The sequence below is a fragment of the Scyliorhinus canicula genome, chromosome 21 (assembly GCF_902713615.1).
Source record: "Scyliorhinus canicula chromosome 21, sScyCan1.1, whole genome shotgun sequence".
NCBI lineage: Eukaryota > Metazoa > Chordata > Chondrichthyes > Carcharhiniformes > Scyliorhinidae > Scyliorhinus > Scyliorhinus canicula.
Window position 1 is genome coordinate 10,884,549 of NC_052166.1, and position 24,121 is coordinate 10,908,669.

Sequence of the window (24,121 nt, forward strand, 5' to 3'; positions counted from 1 at the left end):
CTGTGTCTCTATCTCTGTCTCTCTGTGCCGGCCTTGTTGCATTCTTGCTCGAGCAAAACGAGGCCGGTGAATAGTGGGAGAGGCTGAATACGAGAACGAGAACCGGGCAAGGCGCCAAACAGTTCGCGATGCAACCGACCCGCTCCCGTCGGCAAAATCGGGGGGGCGGAGGGATGTGGGATAGGTGTGGGTCTGCCATGCCAACCTCTGGATCGTGTATACCCATACCGGGGGAAATCCTAGCCCCTGCCTGACTGGCCCACCGACGGCCCACGACTCCCACTGACAGTGGAGGCCTCTGGCCTTGCAGTTGAAGGCTATTGTTAATAGGAAGGGGTTGGCAATCGTGGTTAATTGAGCACCTCATACATCCCAAGTGGATCCGCGTAGGTGGGCGGCCATGTAGCATGTGGGACTCATTGCCTGGCATCCCAATCACATCTTGCTGCTTGGAGACTCTGCTTAAACACTGCGGGAGGGGGGCAGCATGGTGGCGCAGTGGGTTAGCCCTGCTGCCTCACGGCGCCGAGGTCCCAGGTTCGATCCCGGCTCTGGGTCACTGTCTGTGTGGAGTTTGCACATTCTCCCCGTGTCTGCGTGGGTTTCGCCCCCACAACCCCAACAATGCGCAGGCTAGGTGGATTGGCCACGCTAAATTGCCCCTTAATTGGAAAAAATGAATTGGGCACTCTAAATTTATCAAGAAAACACTGCAGGAGGCAGCACCATAGACGCAGCAACACCTCCGCACACCCAGGAGATGGCCCCGGGCACATGTCCACGGCCGGCTGTGCTCGGGTGGAGGTGGGGTGGGGGGGGGGGTGTCATTATATACACCAGTATATCATGGTGCAGACACACACTGATGGACATACACTAGGACCAATCAACGTGCATAACACCGCAGCCAATCACCAGTTAGAACACACTCACTATAAAGACAGAGGGCATCAGTTTTCCCGCTCATTCGGGATGCAGCCTTTCAGAGGCACAAGAGCTTATAGTTTACAGCACAGATTCTCACCACGTGCTGAGTGATCAGACTAGTTAGGACAGGCACAGGTCTTTAGTTAATCTAACATTGTGTAACCCACAGTAATAGTATGTGCAGCAGTTTATAATTCAATAAAATAGTGTTGTACTATTTTAAGTGTTGGCCTGCATGTGTTTCACGGATCCAGAGCACCCAACACATCATGGTACCAGTAGTTGAGGGATGTTAGAACTTCTGAGACCTACCTACAAGCGATCTGCCTTCCATCAGTCTACAGCCATCCTGCAACATGGACAGCGTCCGCCCACCGCCGCCCCTCCGCATTACCGGCAACCTGGGGTCCAACTGGAAGATCTTCAAAAAACGCTTCCAGCTATACCTTGAGGCCATGGACCTGGAAGCTGCCTCAGACGCCAGGAAGATTGCTCTCTTCCTCTCCACAGCCGGGGACCATGCCATCCACATCTTCAATTCTCTCACCTTCGCTGATGGGGAAGATAAATCTAAGTTCAAGACGGTCCTCCTAAAGTTTGACAGTCACTACAACGTTGAGGTGAATGAAAGCTTCGAGCGCTATATCTTTCAGCAGCGCTTACAGGGTAAGGACCAACCTTTCCAGTCCTTTATCACCCACCTCCGTATCCTTGCGCAGCCCTGCAACTACGGGTCCACCTCCGACTCCATGATACGCGATCAGATCGTTTTCGGTGTTCAGTCGGATCCCCTTCGCCAGCAGTTCCTTAAGGTCAAGCAGCTCACCCTAGTGATTGCCATTGAGACCTGCGTGCTCCACCAGCACTCCACTAGTCGGTATTCCCACATCCAGGCGGCTGAAACGGCGCGGCGAGCTCCCCACGAGGCAGAACGGGTCCAAGTCATCAAATCGCTCCAGGGCCTCAGCCTAGATGAAGGCGGCCATTTTGCGCGCTTTTCATGGGCTCCCGCGCTTGGACGCACCGAACGAGGGGACGGCGACGTCGACGAACGTAATGCGTAGGCGCGCACCACGCTGGATTGCTCCGCGCATGCGCGGTGGCGCAATGAACGCACTGATGCAACGGCGTGCGGCAACTGTGGCTCCGCCCATTTAAAGTGGCAGTGTCCTGCCAAATCGGGGCAGCACGGTAGCATTGTGGATAGCACAATCGCTTCACAACTCCAGGGTCCCAGGTTCGATTCCGGCTTGGGTCACTGTCTGTGCGGAGTCTGCACGTCCTTCCCGTGTGTGCGTGGGTTTCCTCCGGGTGCTCCGGTTTCCTCCCACAGTCCAAAGATGTGTGGGTTAGGTGGATTGGCCATGATAAATTGCCCTTAGTGTCCAAAATTGCCCTTAGTGCGTGGGGTTACTGGGTTATGGGGATAAGGTGGAGGTGTTGACCTTGGGTAGGGGGTAGGGTGCTCTTTCCAAGAGCCGGTGCAGACTCGATGGGCCGAATGCCTCCTTCTGCACTGTAAATTCTATGATAAATCTATTCTACGAAATCCCGACGATGCCTGCAATGTGGCAAACTTGGCCACTATGCAGATCAACTCAGCCTGCCAGCTTTCCTCGCTCCAGCCAGCCTCGCAGGGATGTCCGGGCCATTCAGCCCACAGTCACCGAGCCTGTCCCAGATCTGTCCCCCGACTTTGACAGCGATGACCCGAAGGCCCCTTTTCAAGTCGGCATCATAACAAAGCACAGGATGTCTCCAAAGCACAGCACCAAGCCCATTCCGATACACCGCATCGATCTGGATGAGTTGTGTGCCACCCTTACGGTCAACTGGTCCCAAATACGGTTCTGGCTGGACACCGGTGCCTCCACCAATCTCATTGACCTCCAAAGCCTTCGTGTCAAACCAGCCATCCTGCCATCTGCATGCCAACTGGAGGTGACGCATCGTACTCATAAAGCCGTCTTGTCGTTTGAAATCGTCGCTTCTTCGAAAGCCTCCTTGCTTGGCGCGCAGGCATACAAGCTGCTGAACCTGGTGCAGAGGGTTCATTCTCTCTCTCCCATTGATGTGTCTGCCTATCCAGACAGCGACTTCAGGGCGCAACTCAACGCCATTATGAAATGAAATGAAAATCGCTTATTGTCACGAGTAGGCTTCAATGAAGTTACTGTGAAAAGCCCCTAGTCGCCACATTCCGGCGCCTGTCCGGGGAGGCTGGTACGGGAATCGAACCGTGCTGCTGGCCTGCTTGGTCTGCTTTAAAAGCCAGCGATTTAGCTCAGTGAGCTAAACCAGCAGTACCACAACGTCTTCGAGGGCATGGGCACGCTCCCGTATACATACAAGATTCTACTTAAGCCGAACGCCACGCCTGTGATACACGCACCTCGCAGGGTCCCAGCGCCCCTTAAGGACCGCCTCTAGCAACAGCTCCAAGACCTCCAGGACCAAGGAGTGATCTCCAGGGTCACGGAACCAACCGACTGGGTGAGTCCCATGGTCTGTGTAAAGAAGCCATCCGGCAAATTAAGAATTTGTATCGATCCTAAGGATCTTAATCAAAATATCATGAGGGAACACTACCCAATTCCCAAGCGTGAAGAACTCACATGTGAAATGGCTCACGCCAAGCTCTTCACAAAGCTCGATGCTTCAAAAGGCTTCTGGCAAATCCAGCTGGATGAATCTAGCAGGAAACTCTGCACGTTCAATACCCCCTTTGGAAGATATTGCTATAACAGATTGCCATTTGGGATCATCTCAGCGTCTGAGGTGTTTCACACAATCATGGAACAAATGATGGAGGGAATTGAAGGTGTTCACGTCTATCGATGACATAATAATCTGGTCCACCACCCCGCAGGAGCACATCAATCGCCTCAAGCGTGTTTTCAAACGCATACACGAACATGGCCTCCGCCTCAATAGAGCTAAATACTCTTTCGGTCAGTCAGATATCAAATTCCTAGGGGACCACATCTCCCATTTGGATGTGCGGCCGGAGGGGGACAAAGTTGCTGCAATCACAGCCATGAAAATGCCAGACGACAAGAAAGCGGTCCTCCAGTTCTTGGGGATGGTAAATTTTTTTAGGGAAGTTCATCCCTAGCCTTGCCTCTCATACCACGGCCCTCAGGAACCTGGTCAGGAAGACGACGGACTTCCAGTGGCTCCCTGCCCACGAGCTCGAATGGAGGGAACTCAAGGCCAAACTAACCACGGCCCCAGCTCTGGCCTTCTTTGATCCGGCAAAAGAGACAAAAATCTCTACGGATGCCAGTCAGTCTGGCATTGGAGCCGTGCTTTTACAGCGTGATGAGGCCTCGTCATGGGCCCTCGTTGTGTATGCATCACGGGTAATGATCCCCACGGAGCAGTGCTACGCGCAGATAGAAAAGGAGTGCCTGAGCCTACTGACCGGTGTTGTGAAGTTTCACGACTATGTTTATGGGCTTCCCCAATTCACTGTCGAGACCGACCATCGCCTGCTCGTCAATATAATACAGAAGGACTGGAACGACAGGATGCCTCACCTCCAGCACATCCTGCTCAAGCTCCGGCGGTATGATTTCCAACTCGTGTATACCCCAGGCAAGGACCTCATCGTTGCGGACGCCCTCTCCAGGTCAGTCACCACTCCATGTGACCCTGAGGGTTTCGTTTGCCAGGTCGACGCCCAGGTTAAATTTGCAGCCTCCCATTTACCTGCATCGGATGAACGCCTGATCCAAATTCGCCGTGAGACGGCGGCTGACCCCCTGCTACATGCGCTACATGACGGACAGGTGGCTCAAGGGCCAATGCCCGCAGTTTTATAACGTTCGAGACGATCTGGCAGTCGTTGATGGGGTTCTCCTGAAGCTAGACCGCATTGTGATCCCGCACAGCATGCGGCAGCTTGTCCTGCAACAGTTACACGAGGGCCACCTGGGCGTTGAAAAGTGTCGCGGACGGGACCGTGAAGCTGTGTACTGGCCCGGTATCAATGACGACACTGCCAACGCAGTACTCAACTGCCCCACCTGCCAGCGCTCTCAGCCGGCCTAACCACGGGAGACTCGACTGCCCCAAGTGTTGGTCACGTCGCCTTGGACCAAGGTGGGCATCGACCTGTTCCATGCATTGTGTCGGGACTATGTCCTGATTGTCGACTACTTTTCAAACTACCCGGAGGTGATAAGATTGCACGACCTCACTTTGTCCGCAGTCATTAGGGCGTGCAAAGAGACATTTGCTCGGCACGGCATCCCGCTCACGGTGATGTCGGGCAATGGCCCCTGCTTCACCAGCCAGGAATGGGCCAGTTTCGCCAGGCGGTACAATTTCGCCCACGTGACGTCTAGTCCCCTGTACCCTCAGTCCAATGGCAAAGCAGGAAAGGGGGTTTGCATAGTCATGAGGCTCCTCTGCAAGGCTGCCGATACCGGGTCTGACTTCTATCTCGCCCTGTTGGCCTATCGCTCCACCTCGCTCTCCACTGGCCTACCAAGCTCACATGAACAAGAAGAAGACGATGTACATCTACCCACTGCATGCGAAAACAATGACAAGGTGATGACACTCGACGTACAGGATCACAGCGAGACTGACAGTTCTCAGCTTGTCTGTACAGAAGCACAGAGTCGGGCCACCCAAGAGTCCAGTGAGACCGCGACAATAGAAACCATGAAGATCTTGACTCCAGAAGAGGAGCGCCAAGAGTCCAGAGAGACCACGTCAATTGAAATCATGAAGATTTTGACTCCAGAAGAGGAGCGCCAAGAGTCCAGAGAGACCACGTCAATTGAAATCATGAAGATTTTGACTCCAGAAGAGGAGCACCAAGAAAGCAAAGACGAGGAATCAAATCCACCACAAATGACTGATGTCACCAGCATTGATGCAACATCAGATCATTCTCACCATTCTCGAGACGAAACGTTCAATGACTCAAATTATCCACACGGGACACTCATTGAGCATAACAAGAAAATCAAAAGCCACAAGAAGCACAGCAGAAACGAGAACAACAACAGCAAGAACAAAAGCAACATGAAGCACGACAAGAACAACAAAAGTCGCAAGAAGCACCGCAGAAACAAGAACAACAGCTCTAACAAAAACTATAAGCACAACGACAAAAACTACAAGAAGAACAACAAAACCAACAAGAAGCATAACAAAGATAGCGACAACAACAAAGACAGAAACGACAAAAACAGCAACAAGAACGGCAACGAAAACAACAAAGACAGGAACGACAGAAACAACAGCAATGAAACAACGACTTGTACAAAATGGTACAACTCTGCACATGAAGGACAATGCCACAGCACACTGCAAAGCAATGACAAGACTACAAACATGCCATGGGATGACAACAAATCGCACAAACTCACATCTGCTCCAGAACAAGCAAGCACACCAGCTTTCAAGGCAGATGAAATACTAAATCGATACCACAAGCGCAGAAAAAGTCCATGTCAGTCAACATCAGTGGTGCGACCATGCAAAAACCATGGGATGACGTATTGGTTACTTAAATAACAAGGAACACTGACAATATTCACAACAGAGTTGCAATATCAATATCACCACGTCAACAACAACAAAAGAAAAACAACTCTGAACAAATTCATCAAGTTTGGACTCATAAATGTTTTTATTAAGATTGGACTCATAAATATAAATTGGCTTTGTAAAATATGCAATAGCACCATCACTTGTATAGATACACATATCATAAGTAACTGTTTTGTACAATTTTCTTTAACGATGTACAGAAAATATGTAAAGAAAAAAGGGGGGATGTGGTGATCGTAGATCTGAGTAGATGCAATACAACTGAGCAAGCACTAGAGGGAGCACGGGAGAGCTATAAATACACAGGGACAGGAAGTGAGGACACACTTCACGGAAGGCAGAACTGAAAGCAGGACACAGACACACAAGCAGGCAGCATTTGAGGTAGCTCTGAAGAGAGAACAAATTCACAATAAAGCATCTTCTCCACATTTGAGACTACGAGCTTTATTAAGACACAAGGAACAACACAGAGAGGTTGTTTCCACTTGTAGGAAAAACTAGAATCAGAGGACGCTATCTTAGACTAAAGGGACGATCATTTAAAACAGAGATGAGGAGGAATTTCTTCAGCCAGAGGGTGGTGAATCTGTGGAACTTTGCCACAGAAGGTTGTAGAGGCCAATTCACTGAGTGTCTTTAAGACAGAGATAGATATGTTCTTGATTAATAAGGGAATCAGGGATTATGGAGAGAAGGCAGGAGAATGTGGATGAGAAAAATATCAGCCATGATTGAATGGTGGAGCAGACTCGATGGGCCGAGTGGCCTAATTCTGCTCCCATGGTTTTATGGTGTAAGCTCCGGGCTTACTTTCAAGCAGTTGGCCTCGGGCGAGATGGGGGAAGGTTCCCCCAGCCGGCAAATCTGAGCAGGATGGGCCAGGCCTGTGAGACGCACAAGGCTGCACAGCAACTTGGGGGTTCAGGGCCGGAGGGTCAGGGATCACCGGTGGTCTACAGCCCCAACTCAAATCACCCACCTCCGGTACATGGAGAGGGATCACGAGGAAGGGATTAGTGGGGCTGTGCTCAAGAAGGTTTATCTGTGTCACTGTACAGTGGGGGAGGCGGGGAAAGGAAGGATAAGCTTAGAGAGCCCAAGGACACATTCCTTTCCTTATTAGCTGTCCTTCACCGCCTGCGTTGTGATAGCAGAATGAGCCAAGGTTAGACTGAGAATCCCTGAAACTCAGGCTGCAAGCTCCCTGAGTATGTTTATATGTGGAGGCCATATTAAAGGGGGTGTTTAATGCACCTTAGCCTTGCTGAGAGTTAAAGGGGTACTTCCTCCCCACCTATCCCCGTGGGAAGATGTGAGGGTGCGGCCCAGTAGTGACGCCCTTCATAGTTGCACAGCCCACCAGTAGCAGTCTTTGGGGTGCCTCCTTGTTCGCCCCTGGGTCACCTCCCCAAATTAATTGACACAATGTGGGCTACATTGTCGAGCTTTCAGTGAGAAATGATCACTGGACCATCAACATTACATTATCATTGAAAATAAGGAAATGGCGGACCTGTGAAATAATCACGAATGCTTCTCCCATTTATCGCAGGAGGAGGGTATTAGCCTGCTGGACATCCTGCGGAAATCAGAACTGAATCAAGTTCAGACTCTCTCCAAAGTTAACTTGAGCAGAATAAAGGGAATGCAGGGAGCTGATGTGGGACAAATTCCCCCTCAGGGTCAGACAGTTTCCACCACGAGGTTTGAAAGGACGTTAGTGAGAATGTCAGAGATTATAATCTTCCCTGATTTCACTCCCGGTTGGGGAGACCTCCCTTTGTTTTTGGAAAAATTGAGCGGGTCGCCCTGTTACTTGGGAGAGAAACCAGGGAGTTATAAACCATTTGAGAGTCTAACATGGTCAGGCAACAGCTAGAGTCCAGAATCAAGGTGAGAGTGATTGAACATGGTGGAACCAGCGAGCTGATCACATAGAGAGAGAGCGGGGGGGGTATGGAATTGTGGAGGTAAGTTGTCCCTGACAAATCATAGAATTTCTACAGTTCAGAAGGAGGCCATTTGGCCCATTGAGTCTGCACCGACCCCTTAAAGAAGCACCCTACCTAGGCTCACTCCTCTGCCCGATCCCCGCAACCCGACCTAATCATCCTTGGACAGTAAGGGACGATTTATCATGGCCAATCCACCCAACTTGCACTTCTTTGGACTGTGGGAGGAAACCGGAGCACCCGGAGGAAACCCACGCAGACACGGGGAGAACGTGCAGACTTCACACATAGTGAACCAAGCTGGGAATCAAACCCGGATCCCTGGTACCATGAGACAACAGTGCTAACCACTGTGCCACTGCGCCATCCAAATCAGATTGAAGCTTTTGGAGGTGGCTGTGGTAACGGGCAGGAGATTTACCGAATGGTAGAATCCTTCACAAGAGACTGGAAAGGATTCTGATGGAATTAACAACAATTTATCGATCGGGAATCGACTGAATTAAGAAACCAGGAAAAGACAGAGAGAAGGGATAATAAACAGGCCTAATTAACACACTGACAGGGCAGCGCGGTGGCACAGTGGTTAGCACTGCTGCTCACGGTGCCAAGGTCTCGGGTTCAAACCCGGCCCTGGGTCACTGCCCGTGTAGAGTTTGCTCATTCCCCCCATGTCTACATGGGTTTCACCCCCCACAACCCAAAAGATGTGCAGAGTAGGTGAATTGGCCATGCTAAATTGCCATTTATTGGGGAAAAAAAGAATTGGATCCTTTAAATTTAAAAAAAAATAATAATTAACAAACCGACTGCTGTTGGGACGTCAACTACATTTATTACTAACTTGGCTGGTGGAATAAAAAGCCACAGTAGCAAAACCTGCCAATGACACAAAGATGGGGGGCCGCTGTGAACAGAGTGGATTGAAAGACGGAATGAACATGAGGTTCCATCGTGTGAGCGAATGGACAGAAACAGCAGCAACCAAAATGCTACCCTGGACAGTGAGCAGGTCGGGATGAAAAGATATTTCCATATCGCTAAATAGATCTTCCAATTCACATTTAAAAAGGAGAGAACAGGGGGGGGGGGGGGGGGGGGGTAACAGTCACAAGGGGGGGGGGGGGGTAACAGTCACAAGGGTAGGGGTAACAGTCACAAGGGGGGTAACAGTCACAAGGGGAGGGTAACAGTCACAAGGGGGGTAACAGTCACAAGGGGGGTAACAGTCACAAGGGGAGGGTAACAGTCACAAGGGGGGTAACAGTCACAAGGGGGTAACAGTCACAAGGGGGGGGGGTACCAGTCACAAGGGGGTAACAGTCACAAGGGGAGGGTAACAGTCACAAGGGGGGGGGGGTAACAATCACAAGGCGGGTAACAGTCACGGGGGGTAACAGTCACAAGGGGGGTAACAATCACAAGGGGGTAACAGTCACAAGGGGGGTAACAGTCACAAGGAGGGGTAACAGTCACAAGGGGGGTAACAGTCACAAGGGGGTAACAGTCACAAGGGGGGTAACAGTCACAAGGGGGGGTAACAGTCACAAGGGGGTAACAGTCACAAGGGGGGTAACAGTCACAAGGGGGGTAACAGTCAGAAGGGGGGGTAACAGTCACAAGGGGGGTAACAGTCACAAGGGGAGGGGTAACAGTCACAAGGGGGGGAACAGTCACAAGGGGAGGGGTACCAGTCACAAGGGGGGGTAACAGCCACAAGGGGGTAACAGTCACAAGGGGGGTAACAGTCACAAGGGGAGGGGTAACAGTCACAAGGGGTGTAACAGTCACAAGGGGGGGTAACAGTCACAAGGGGGGGTAACAGTCACAAGGGGAGGGGTAACAGTCACAAGGGGGGTAACAGTCACAAGGGGGGGTAATAGTCACAAGGGGAGGGGTAACAGTCACAAGGGGGTAACAGTCACAAGGGGGGGAACAGTCACAAGGGGGTAACAGTCACAAGGGGGGTAACAGTCACAAGGGGGGTAACAGTCACAAGGGGGTAACAGTCACAAGGGGGGTAACAGTCACAAGGGGAGGGGTAACAGTTACAAGGGGGTAACAGTCACAAGGGGAGGGGTAACAGTCACAAGGGGGTAACAGTCACAAGGGGGGTAACAGTCACAAGGGGGGATAACAGTCACAATGTGGGTACCAGTCACAAGGGGAGGGGTAACAGTCACAAGGGGGTAACAGTCACAAGGGGGGTAACAGTCAGAAGGGGGGGTAACAGTCACAAGGGGAGGGGTAACAGTCACAAGGGGGGTAACAGTCACAAGGGGGGTAACAGTCACAAGGGGGGGTAACAGTCACAAGGTGGGTAACAGTCACAAGGGGGGTAACAGTCACAAGGGGGGTAACAGTCACAAGGGGAGGGGTAACAGTCACAAGGTGGGGGTAACAGTCACAAGGGGGGGTAACAGTCACAAGGGGGGTAACAGTCACAATGTGGGTAACAGTCACAGGAGGGTAGGAGTCATGGGGTATTAGTCAATGGGTCTGATTCATGGGAGTAGTACCCAAGGGGACATAATCATGGGGGTATTAGTCCCAGAGGTGTAATAGTCATGGAGGATATTAATCATGGGGTTATTAGTCCTCAGGGCTATTAGTTATGTGCATTAATCATGGGGGACATTAGTCAGGGGGAGAATTAGTCACGGGGAGAATTAGTCAGGGGAAGAATTAGTCACGGGGAGAATTAGTCAGGGGGTATTAGTCACAGAGAGTATTAGTCACGGGGACAATTATTCAGGGGGTATTAGTCATGTGTAATAGTCATGGGGGATATTAGCCGCAGGGGCTATTAATTAGGGGTATTGAGCGAGTGTTAGTCACGGAGTGAATTAGTCAGGGGTATTAGTCACAGGGGGTATTAGTCACGTTTATTAGTCACAGGGGGTATTAGTCGCCAAGGCTATTAGTTAGGGGTATTAGTCAGAGCGAGTATTAGTCAGGGGGTATTGGTCAGGGAGGGTATTAGTCACAGGGGTTATTAGTCAGGGGGCTATTAGTTACTTTCCACTTGTCAGCCCAAGCCTGGATATTGTCCAGGTCTTGCTGCATTTGGACATGGACGGCTTCATTATCTGAGTCATGAACTTTGTGCAGTCATCAGCAGATATCCCCACTTCTGACCTTATGATGGAAGGGAGGTCATTGATGAAGGAGCTGAAGATGTTTGCAATATGGGTTTTTTTGATGTCTCAACGATCAGATTTCGGGACTATGGTTAAAGATGAACCATTTATTGTTGAGTATTGTTGAGTGTTGAGTGTTCTCTCTGGACTGTTACCATGTAACAGCACGGGCAGCACGGTAGCATGGTGGTTAGCATAAATGCTTCACAGCTCCAAGGTCCCAGGTTCGATTCCCGGCTGGGTCACTGTTTGTGCGGAGTCTGCACGTCCTCCCCGTGTGTGCGTGGGTTTCCTCCGGGTGCTCCGGTTTCCTCCCACAGTCCAAAGATGTGCGGGTTAGGTGGATTGGCCGTGATAAATTGCCCGTAGTGTCCTTAAAAAGTAAGGTTAAGGGGGGGGGGGGTTGTTGGGTTACGGGTATAGGGTGTATACGTGGGTTTGAGTAGGGTGATCATTGCTCGGCACAACATCGAGGGCCGAAGGGCCCAGTTGCAGACTGGCTCGCTGACCTTTCGGAATTTCTCCACTTGTAAGCCATCCGAGGGTCCAAGGAAGGCTTCCTGGATACTTGGGGGCAGTTTGTTGGCCTGTTCCAAAACATATTTGAGGCCAGCATTAGGGGGGAGGGGGAGTAACTATAGACCAATCAAGAGGGTGACGAAATGTATATAGGGTCAATTAAATGAAAGACAAAGTAAACCTCTCTGTACAATAAAGTAAATTAATGCAGGTAAGAAAAATGTGACGTATATATACAATTGTTTATAAATATGAGAGATGCCAATAAAAAGATTTATTTTTAAAAGTCTTGCTGTGCCCAGCAGCTTTACATTACAATGGCATGCAGACATATCCATCAGATAACAAACACTCCCAAAGAACTGCAGTAATGTCTCAGGACTGCCAAGACTGAGCTCCAACAGCCACAACCATTTTCCTTTGTGCCAGGCATGACTACAATCACTGGAGAGTTTCACCCCCGATTCCCATTTGTGTTGTTCCTCGTGTCTTAATAAAGCTCGCAGTCTCAAGTGTTGAGAAGATGCTTTATTGTGGGTTTGTTCAGTTTCCAGAGCTCGACCTAGAACTACCTTCCAGTGCTAACTACCAGCTTTGCCTGCTGTGTCCTGCTTATCAGCCCGCCTGCTGTGAAGAGTGTGTCCTCACTTCCTGTCCTGATGTATTTATATGGCTCTCCCGTGCTCCCTCTAGTGGTCGCTCAGTTGTGTTGCATCTGGTTAACTTGTGATCACCACATCCCCCTTTTTCTCTTAACATATTTTCTGAACATCGTTAAAGAAAATTGTATATCCTGTCCCAGTGTATTTATAGCTCTCCCGCTCGTGTTTGCTCTGTTGTTTTTTTGTATCTGGTCAATCTACGATCACCACATCCCCCTCTTTCTCATTACATAGTTTCTGTACATCATTAAGGAAAATTATACAAAACAGTAACTTATGATATGCGTATCTATACAAGTGATGATGCTATTGCCTTGGTTAACAAAGCCAATGTATTTATATGTCCAAACTTAATAAACACATTTATGAGTCCAAACTTGATGAATTTGTTCAGAGCTTTTTTTTTTTCTGTTTGTTGTTGATGACGTGGTGATATTGATATTGCAAGTCCGCTGTGAATGTTGTTGGTGTTCCTTGTTATCTTAAGTACCCAATGCGTCATCCCGAGGTGTTTGCATGGTCACATCACTGATGTTGACTGGCATGGACTTTTTTCTGTGCTTGTGGTGTTGATTTATTGTCTCATCCGCCTTGGATGCTGGTGTGCTTTGCCATTGTGTACAAGTCGTTGTTTCATTGCTGTTGTTTCTGTCGTTCCTGTTTTTGTTGTTTCCGTTGCCGTACTTGTCGCTGTTTTTGTCGTGTCCGTCTTTGTTGTTGTCGCTATCTTTGCTCCTGACTTTGTTGTGTTTGTTGCCATTCTTGTTGTTTCTGTCTCTGTCGTTGTCGCTATCTTTGTTCCTGACTTTGTTGTGTTTGTTGCCATTCTTGTTGTTTCTGCCTCTGTCGTTGTCGCTATCTTTGCGCCTGACGTTGTTGTTTGTCTTGTTGCGCTTCATGTTGCTTTTATTCTTGCTGTTGTCGTTCTCGTTTCTGCTGTGCTTCTTGCTATTGTTGTTTGTCTTGTCGCGCTTCATGTTGCTTTTCTTCTTGCTGTTGTCGTTCTCGTTTCTGCTGTGCTTCTTGCTATTGTTGTTGGTCTTGTCGCGCTTCATGTTGCTTTTCTTCTTGCTGTTGTCGTTCTCGTTTCTGCTGTGCTTCTTGCTATTGTTGTTGGTCTTGTCGCGCTTCATGTTGTTTTTGTTCTTGCTGTGTTTCTTTTGACTTTTGTTTTTCTTGTTATACTCTATGAGTGTCCCGAGTGGATAATTTGAGTCATTGAGCATTCCGTCTCGCGAGTGGTGCGAATGATCTGATGTGCAGGTGCAGGTGACATCAATCAGTTGTGGAGAATTGGATTCCGCATCTTTGCTTTCTTGGTGCTCGTCTTCCGGAGTCAAAGTCTTCTCGATTACATTTGACGCGGTGTCTGTGGACTCTCGGCGCTCCTCTTCTGGAGTCCAAATCTGCATGATTTCAGTTGACGTGGTTTCTCTAGACTCTTGGTGCTCCGCTTCTGGAGTTAAAATCTTCATGATTTCTGTTGATGTTATCTCACTGGACTCCAGGTGCTCCTCTTCTGGAGTCAAAATCTGCATGTTTTCTTTCTGTTTGATGTCTCTGGACTCCAGGTGCTCCTCTTCTGGAGTCAGAATCTGCATGGTTTCTTTCGGCATTGTCTCTGTGGACTCCAGGTGCTCCTCTTCTGGAGTCAAAATCTGCATGTTTTCTGTCGGCATTGTCTCTCTGGGCTCCAGGTGCTCCTCTTCTGGAGTCAAAATCTGCATGTTTTCTTTCGGCATCGTCTCTCTGGACTGTTGGGTGGCCCGACTCTGTGCTTCTGTACAGACAAGCTGAGAACTGTCAGTCTCACTGTGATCCTGTACGTCGAGTGCGAGCACCTTGTCACTGTTTTCGCTCTGTGCTTCGGTACAGACAAGCTGAGAACTGTCAGTCTCACTGTGATCCTGTACGTCGAGTGCGAGCACCTTGTCACTGTTTTCGCTCTGTGCTTCGGTACAGACAAGCTGAGAACTGTCAGTCTCACTGTGATCCTGTACGTTGAGTGTGATCACCTTGTCACTGTCTTCGCATGCAGTGGGCAGAGGTGCATTGTCTTCTTCTTGTTCCTGTGAGCGTGTTGGACTTTCATAGTCGGCTCTTTCTTCTTGTTCCTGTGAGCGTGTTGGACTTTCATAGTCTGCTTGCGGTTGCTCAGGTACAGCGGGTTTACCTTCATGGTCTTGTTCATGCTTGGTGTCCGCCCGGGAGTGTTTGCTTGCATCCCTGTTGGCGTCTTTCATCACTCGCACTGTGGAGCCTGTCATCGCTCGCTCCGTGGAGTCTTCCTGTGCTCTCTGTGTGGCGTCGTCTTCGTCTTGGGTATTGCTGTCATCCAATGTATCGACGAGCTGCCATGGCACCATGGTGTTGGATTCATCCACCATGAGTAGAGTCGTGTTGAGCTTTGCAACGGTGTCGCTGATGCTGTGATCAGCATGTCAAATTTGTTTAGTAACGTTTGTAAGCTGTTCCTGTCTTCACCTTTTGAGTATTTAAATCCATTATACACTTTCCTATTGACAGGCCCTTCGATGAGAATTGCTATTTTAATTTTGTCTGAGGCTTCTGCAACATCATTAGCTATGAGATAAAAATCGAACATTTGTTTAAACCTTTTCCAGACATTTCTTACATTACCAGTCGTGTCCAGCTGAGGTGGGTATCCATGCCACATCCTCGAATTAGCGATGTCTTCCCCAGTCGAATGTCCAGCAGGAGATCTCCATGCCATTCTTGGTTGAGATTTCCATGCCATTTTGTGCTTTCTGTATCTGCAGCTGAGTTGTCCTGTCGTAAGCGTCTGAAATCACTCCTAGGTACCATGTGTTGTTCCTCGTGTCTTAATAAAGCTCGCAGTCTCAAGTGTGGAGAAGATGCTTTATTGTGGGTTTGTTCAGTTTCCAGAGCTCGACCTAGAACTACCTTCCAGTGCTAACTACCAGCTTTGCCTGCTGTGTCCTGCTTATCAGCCCGCCTGCTGTGAAGAGTGTGTCCTCACTTCCTGTCCTGATGTATTTATATGGCTCTCCCGTGCTCCCTCTAGTGGTCGCTCAGTTGTGTTGCATCTGGTTAACTTGTGATCACCACACCATTAACTCCAGTTTTGCGAGGGCTCCTCAATGCCATACTTGGTCAAACTCTGCCTTGATGTCAAGGGCAGTCACTCTCATCTCACCTCTGGAGTTCACCGTTTGAACCAAGGCTGTAATGAGGTCAGGAGCTGAGTGACTCTGGGGGAACCCAAACTGAGTGTCCGTGAGCAGGTTATTGCTGAGTAAGTGCCGCTTGATAACACTGCTGGTGACTCCTTCCATCACTTTGCTGACGAGGTGATGCACAATCAATGGACACGAAACGTAGATGAAGTCCGAACGATAGGCTTTAATACACTAGAAGTGTACCCGGCAGCAGACGTACAGAAGACAGCCGGGAAGCACGGGTTCTTGTATCCCGCCTCGTAGGCGGAGCTACCTACCTCTCAGCCAATCGGCTGAAAGGCACATGACTTACCTGGGCCAATGGGCAGCGAGTCCTCTGCACCGATGGCAGCTCACACTTCCAGGTACCGTAATACCCCTAGTCATACTACCACATTCACCCCCTGTTGACGAAGGAACCGGGGGGGGGGGGGGGGGGAGGGGGGGGGGGGGGGGTGGGGGGAGGGGTGCGTGTTCCGTGAGTACGTGAGAGACTGGTATTATGACTAGAGATGTTAGGTCAACCATTGCATTGATGGCTTCCCACTGGCCCGCAATTCTGTGCAAAATACAACAAAACTATATACAGTGTGTAAAAACTGGGGGGAGGGAGGGGGGGGGGAAATGGAGAACAGACAAGGACAACAAGAGTCCATCAGTAGGTCACATTGATTCGATCAGTCGATCGGGCGCCTTGGATGTCCGTCTTGACCCGCGTAGCTGTGCCGGCGACGTTGGAGCGATGATCCTGTTCTTGTGTCCATACCCCTGGTCGGAGCTAGCGGGGGCCAGGCCGGGGGAGGGTCGTCCTGTCCGCTGGGCCGTGGGTGTGTAGTTGTCGGTGGGACTGGGGGAGGGGGGGGGGGCCTGCTGGGGGCAGTTGGGGTTGGGGGGAGGGGGGGGGGGGCTGGCGCCGGGGGGTGTGGCCGGGAACCGTCGGGTGCCAGGTCCTGAAGGGATCCTGTCGGCCATCGGGACACTCCACATACGCGTACTGCGGGTTCGCGTGGAGTAGCTGGACTCTTTCGTCCAATGGGTCCGACTTGTGCACCCGCACGTGTATCCAGAGCAGGGTGGGCCCGGGGGTAGCCAGCCAGATCGGGAGCGGGGTCCCTGAGGAAGACTTCCTGGTAAAAACATGAAGGTGTTCGTGAGGCGTTTGGTTAGTGGAGGTACAGAGGAGCGACCGGATAGAATGGAGGGCGTTTGGGAGGACCTCTTGCCAGTGGGAGCCTGGGAGATTTCTGGACCATAGGGCCAGCAGGACGGTCTTCCAGACCGTACCGTTCTCCCTCGCGACCTGTCCGTTACCCCAGGGGTTGTAACTGGTCGTCCTGCTGGAGGCGATGCCCCTGCTGAGCAGGAATTGACGCAGCTCGTCACTCATAAAGGAGGACCCCCGATCGCTATGAATGTAAGCGGGGAAACCGAACAGGGAGAAGATGTGCAGGGCTTTGATAATGGTGGTTGTGGTCATGTCGGGGCAGGGGATGGCAAACGGGAAGCGGGAGTACTCGTCAATCACGTTGAGGAAGTACGTGTTGCGGTTGTTGGAGGGGAGGGGACCTTTGAAGTCCATGCTGAGACGTTCAAAGAGGCGGGAAGCCTTTATAAGATGCGCTTGTTCAGGGCGGTAGAAGTGCGGCTTGCACTCCGCGCAGATGTGGCATTTCCTGGTCACTGTTCTGACCTCCTCGATGGAGTAGGGCAGGTTGCGGGTGTTTATGAAATGGAAAAAGCGGGTGACCCCCCGGGTGGCAGAGGTCCGCGTGGAGGGTTCGAAGGCGGTCCACTTGTGCGTTGGCACAGGTGCCACGGGACAGGGCATCGGGAAGCTCGTTTAGCTTCCCAGGACGATACAATATGTTGTAGTTGTAGGTGGACAGTTCGATCCACCACCGCAAGACCTTATCGTTCTTTATCTTGCCCCTCTGTGCATTATCGAACATGAAGGCCACTGACCGTTGGTCTGTGAGGAGGGTGAACCTCCTGCTGGCCCGATAGTGCCTCCAATGTCGCACAGCTTCTACTATGGCCTGTGCTTCCTTTTCGACCGAGGAGTGGCGGATTTCGGAAGCGTGGAGGGTACGGGAGAAGAAGGCCACGGGTCTGCCCGCTTGGTTGAGGGTGGCCACCAGAGCTACATCGGACGCATCGCTCTCGACTTGGAATGGGAGGGACTCGTCGATAGCGCGCATTGTGGCCTTTGCAATGTCTGCTATGATGCGGCTAAAGGCCTGGCGGGCCTCCATCGACAGGGGGAAAGTAGTTGACTGGATGAGGGGCGAGCTTTGTTGGCGTAATTGGGGACCCACTGGGCGTAATATGAAAAGAAGCCCAAACAGCGCTTAAGGGCTTTGAGGGAATGGGGGAGGGGAGCTCCATCAGGGGGCGCATGCGTTCAGGGTCGGGGCCTATTACCCCGTTACGCACTACGTAGCCGAGGATGGCTAGACGGTCAGTGCTAAACTTGCATTTATCTTTGTTATAGGTCAGATTAAGGAGTTTTGCGGTTCGGAGGAATTTTCGGAGGTTGGTGTCGTGGTCCTGCTGGTCGTGGCCGCAGATGGTGACATTATTGAGATACGGGAAGGTTGCCCGTAAACCGTATTGGTCGACCATTCGGTCCATCTCCCTTTGGAAGACCGAGACCCCGTTTGTGACACCGAAGGGAACCCTTAAAAAGTGGTAGAGTCGCCCATCCGCTTCGAACGCAGTGTACTTTCGGTCACTCGCGCGGATGGGGAACTGATGGTAGGCGGACTTGAGGTCCACCGTGGAGAAGACCTTGTACTGTCCAGGTCAAAGATACGTGGGAGAGGGTACGCGTCCAGCTGCGTAAACCTGTTGATGGTCTGACTGTAGTCTATGACCATCCTATTTTTCCCCCGGTCTTGACTACCAGCACTTGTGCTCGCCAGGGGCTGTTGCTAGCCTCGATAACCCCTTCCTTCAGAAGCCGTTGGACTTCGGACCTGATGAAGGTCCGGTCCTGGGCACTGTACCGTCTGCTCCTGGTGGCGACGGGTTTGCAATCCGGGGTGAGGTTTGCAAACAAGGACGGGGGATCGACCTTGAGGGACGCGAGGCTGCAGACAGTAAGGGGGGGCATAGGGCCGCTGAATTTGAACGTTAAGCTCTGGAGGTTGCACTGGAAATCTAACCCCAGGAGCGCTGCTGTGCAGAGGTGGGGAAGGACGAAGGGCTTGTAATTTCTAAACTCCCTCCCCTGGACCGTGAGGTCCACTATACAGCACCCTGTGACCTGGACCGAGTGAGAACCGGAGGCCAGAGCGATTTTTTGTTTTACTGGGTAAACCGGAAGAGCGCTGCGGCTTACCGTGGCGGGGTGGACGAAACTCTCTGTGCTCCTGGAGTCCAGCATGCAGCCCGTCTCGTGGCCGTTGAGAAGGATCTTCATCGTTGCCGTGGATAGGGTGCGAGGCCGCGACTGGTCCAATGTGACTGAGGCGAGTCGTGGCAGAAACTCCGAGTCGTCATCTGGCAGAGAGCAGTTGCCTGCAGGGTCCTCGGTGCCGATCCAAGATGGCGGCGCCCGTAGGCCGCACGTGGTGGGGGGGTGGGCAAAATGGCGGCGCCCGGGGATCACACGTGGAGTCGGGGGCCCAAAATGGCGGCGCCCGGGGATCGCACGTGGAGTCGGGGGCCCAAAATGGCGGCGCCCGGGGATCACACGTGGCGGTGGGGGCCGCGAGGTCTGCGGGCCGCACGGGGCCCCTGAGGAGAGCGGGGGGAGGACCCGCAGCGACCGCTTTTGATTGGCAGACGGCCGCAAAGTGGCCTTTCTTGCCGCAGCCTTTACAGGTTGCGGAGCGGGCCGGGCAGCGCTGTCGTGGGTGCTTTGCCTGGCCGCAAAAGTAGCAGCGGGGCCCCATGGGTTTATCGGGGTGCCCTGCGGCGCTGGCCTGGGGGGGGTTCCGAGTCTGTGGAGGTGAGGGGGATTGCGTTCCACGCTGCCCAGGGGGCCGTCGCGCGGCCGGGAACGTACGCGCGGGGGTTACGATTCGCAACGTCTAGGGAGGAGGCGAGGGCCCGTGCCTTGGTGAGGCTTAACGTCTCTTTCACTAAAAGTCTTTGGCGGATCTGCGAAGGTTGCATAGCCGCAACGAAAGCGTCTCTGATTAAAAGTTCGGTGTGCTCGGCCGCAGAAACTTGTGGGCAGCCGCAGTTTCTCCTCAGAACGAGGAGGGCCCGGTAAAATTCGTCTAGAGACTCACCAGGAAGTTGCTGCCTCGTGACCAGTAAGTGCCGAGCGTACACCTGGTTCACTGCCCGAATGAAATGTCCATTAAGCAAGTCTATGGCCGCGTCGTAGTCTGTCATGTCCTCTATGAGCGTGTACACGGCGGTGCCGACGCACGAGTGGAGGATGTGCAATTTCTGTTCCTTCGTCGGGACGCTTTCGGCTGTACCCAAGTAGCTATTGAAGCAAGCCAGCCAGTGTTTAAATGCTGCCTTTGCATTTGCTGCGTGCGGGCTGAGTCAAAGATACTCCGGCTTGATGCGAAGCCCCATCCTTTAAAATGTTGTGCATTAAATTGATGCACAATCAATGGACACGAAACGTAGATGGAGTCCGAACGATAGGCTTTAATACACAAGAAGTGTACCTGGCAGCAGACGTACAGAAGAAAGGCCGACTGCTGGGATGCACGGGTTCTTATATCCCGCCTCGTAGGCGGAGCTACTTACCTCTCAGCCAATCGGCTGAGAGGCACATGACTTACCTGGGCCAATGGGCAGCGAGTCCTCTGCACCAATGGCAGCTCACATTTCCAGGTGCCGTAATACCCCTAGTCATACTACCACACGAGGCAAGTAGAGCGATAGTAATTGGCTCGGTTGGATTTGTCCTGTTTCTTGTGTACATGACATACCTGGATAATGTTCCACCTTGCCATGTAGTTACCAGTGTTGTAGCTGTACTGGAACAGCTTGGAAAGAGGTGCAGGAAGATCTGGAGCACAAGTCTTCAATACTATTGCCGGGAAGACCAGGGGCTGGTTTAGCTCACTGGGCTAAATCGCTGGCTTTTAAAGGAGACCAAGCAGCAGCACGGTTCGATTCCCGTACCAGCCTCCCCGGACAGGCGCCGGAATGTGGCGACTAGGGGCTTTTCACAGTAACTTCATTGCAGCCTACTCGTGACAATAAGCGATTTTCATTTCATTTTCATTATCAGGGCCCATAGCCTTTGCAGCATCAAGTGCCTTCAGCCATTTCTTAGTATCACGTGCAGTGAATCGTATTGGCTGAAAACGGACATCTGTGATACCGGTGACCTCTGGAGGAGACCGAGATGGATCATCTACTCGGCACATCTGGCTGAAGGTTGTTGCAAATACTTCAGCCTTATCTTTGGCACATATGTGCTGGGCTCCTCTGTCATTGAGGATGGGAACATTTGTGGAGCCTCCTTCTCCAGTGAGTTGTTTAATTGTGTGGCACAGTGGTTATCACTGCTGCCTCACAGCGCTAGGGACCCGGGTTTGGGTCACTGTCTGTGCGGAGTTTGCATGTTCTTCTGTGTCTGCGTGGGTTTCCTCCGGGTGCTCCGGTTTCCTCCCACAGTCCAAAGATGTGCAGGTTAGGTGGATTGGCCATGATAAATTGCCCTTTAGAGTCCAAAAAGGATAGGTGAGGTTACGGGGATAGGGTGGAGGTGTGGGCTTAAGTAGGGTGCTCTTTCCAAGGGCTGGTGCAGACCCGATGGGCCAAAAGGGGCTGGTTTAGCACAATGGGCTAAACAGCTGGCTTGTAATGCAGAACAATGCCAGCAACGTGGGTTCAATTCCCGTACCAGCCTCCCCAAACAGGCGCCGGGATAGAACATAGAACATAGAACAGTACAGCACAGAACAGGTCCTTCGGCCCTCAGTGTTGTGCCGAGCCATGATCACCCTACTTAAACCCACATATCCACCCTATACCCGTAACCCAACAACCTCCCCTTAACCTTACTTTTATTAGGACACTACGGGCAATTTAGCATGGCCAATCCACCTAACCTGCACATCTTTGGACTGTGATAGGAAACCGGAGCACCCGGAGGAAACCCACGCACACAGGGGGAGGACGTGCAGACTCCACACAGACAGTGACCCAGCCGGGAATCAAACCTGGGACCCTGGAGCTGTGAAGCATTTATGCTAACCACCATGCTACCCTACTGGGCTTTGCACAGTAACTTCATTGAAGCCTACTCGTGACAATAAGCAATTATTATTATTATTAAATGGGCCCCCTTCTGCACTGTAAATTCTAGGATTCTGTGAAACTAAGGGCTGTGTGGTGGTCACTTCTATGGATACTGTCATGGACAGATACATCAGCAACAGGCATGATGCCTGATGTTGCTCCTGCCATGCTCTCCTGCACTCTTCATTGAACCAGGGTTTATCCCCTGGCTTGGTAGTAATGGTGGAGTGGGGGTTATGGCAGGCTATGAGGTTACAGGTTGGTTGAGTACACATGCCTCATGGATGCCCAGTCTTGTGTTGCTAGATCTGTTCGACCCCTATCCAGGTTAGCATGGTGGTAGGGCCACACAACAAGATGGAGGGTATATTTAATGTGAAGACGGGACTTTGTCTCCACAAGGATCTTCAATATTTACATACTTTTTATACTTTCTACAGAAGTGTGAAATTAGCTTTATTCTGATAACTTGCTAGTTACCAGGGAAACATCTAATTGCTAAAAACAATTGAAATGCCATGTTGCATTTCTGGCCGGCGGTCTCCTTGCCCATGTATAACCTGAAGACATGAGACTTCATGTGGTCCAGAGTCGATGTTGAGGACCCAGGCCAACTCCCTCCCGACTGTATACTAGGATCTAGAAATGAGAGGCGGACCCTTCAGAAGTGACATTTTTCAGATAAAGGAGGGTGTGATTTGAGACTCTCTTTCCTAAAAATAGCAATTGTAGCTGGAGTAATTGTCAGTTTTAAATTTGAGATTGATAGATTTTCGTCACTCACAGGCCTGTTGGCAACACACTCGTGAGGGGCTGAATGGCCTCCTCCTGTTCCTGTGTAACAGACTTGAGACGGGCTGAATGGCCTTCGCCTGTTCCTGTGTAATAGGTCGAGAGGGGATGAATGGCCTCCTCCTGTTCCTGTGTAACAGACTTGAGAGGGACTGAATAGGCCTCCTCCTGTTCCTGTGTAACAAGCTCGATATGGGCTGAATTGGCCTCCTCTTGTTCCTGTGTAACAAACTCGATCGGGGCTGAGTGGGCCTCCACTTTTTGCTGTGCTACAGGGTCGAGAGAGGCTGAATGGGACATCCCCTGTTCCTGTGTAACAGGCTCGAGAGGGGCTGAATGGGCCTCCTCCTTTTCCTGTGTAACAGGCTCAAGTGGGGCTGAATGGTCTCCTCCTGTTCCTGTGCAACAGCATCGAGAGGGGCTGAATGGGCCTCCTCCTGTTCCTGTGTAACTGGCTCAAGAGGGGCTGAATGGTCTCCTCCTGTTCCTGTGCAACAGGCTCGAGAGGGGCTGAATGGGCCTCCTCCTGTTCCTGTGTAACAGGCTCAAGAGGGGCTGAATAGGCCTCCTCCTGTTCCTGTGTAACAGGCTCGAGAGGGACTGAATGGGCCTCCTCCTGTTCCTGTGCAACAGGCTCGAGAGGGGCTGAATGGCCTCCCCCTGTTCTGTGTAACAGGCCCAAGAGGGGCTGAATGGGCCTCCTCCTGTTCCTGTGCAACAGGCTCGAGAGGGGCTGAATGGGCCTCCTCCTGTTCCTGTGTAACAGGCTCGTAAGGGACTGAATGGGCCTCCTTCTGTTCCTGTGCAACAGGCTCGAGAGGGGCTGAATGGGCCTCCTCCTGTTCCTGTGCAACAGGCTCGAGAGGGGCTGAATGGGGCCTCCTCCTGTTCCTGTGTAACAGGCTCGAGATGGGCTGAATGGGGCCTCCTCCTGTTCCTGTGCAACAGGCTCGAGAGGGATTGAATGGGCCTACTCCTGTTCCTGTGTAACTGGCTCGAGAGGGGCTGAATGGCCTCCTCCTGTTCCTGTGTAACAGGCTTGAGAGGGGCTGAATGGGCCTCCTCCTGTTCCTGTGCAACAGGCTCGAGAGGGGCTGAATGGGCCTCCTCCTGTTCCCGTGTAACAGGCTCGAAAGGGA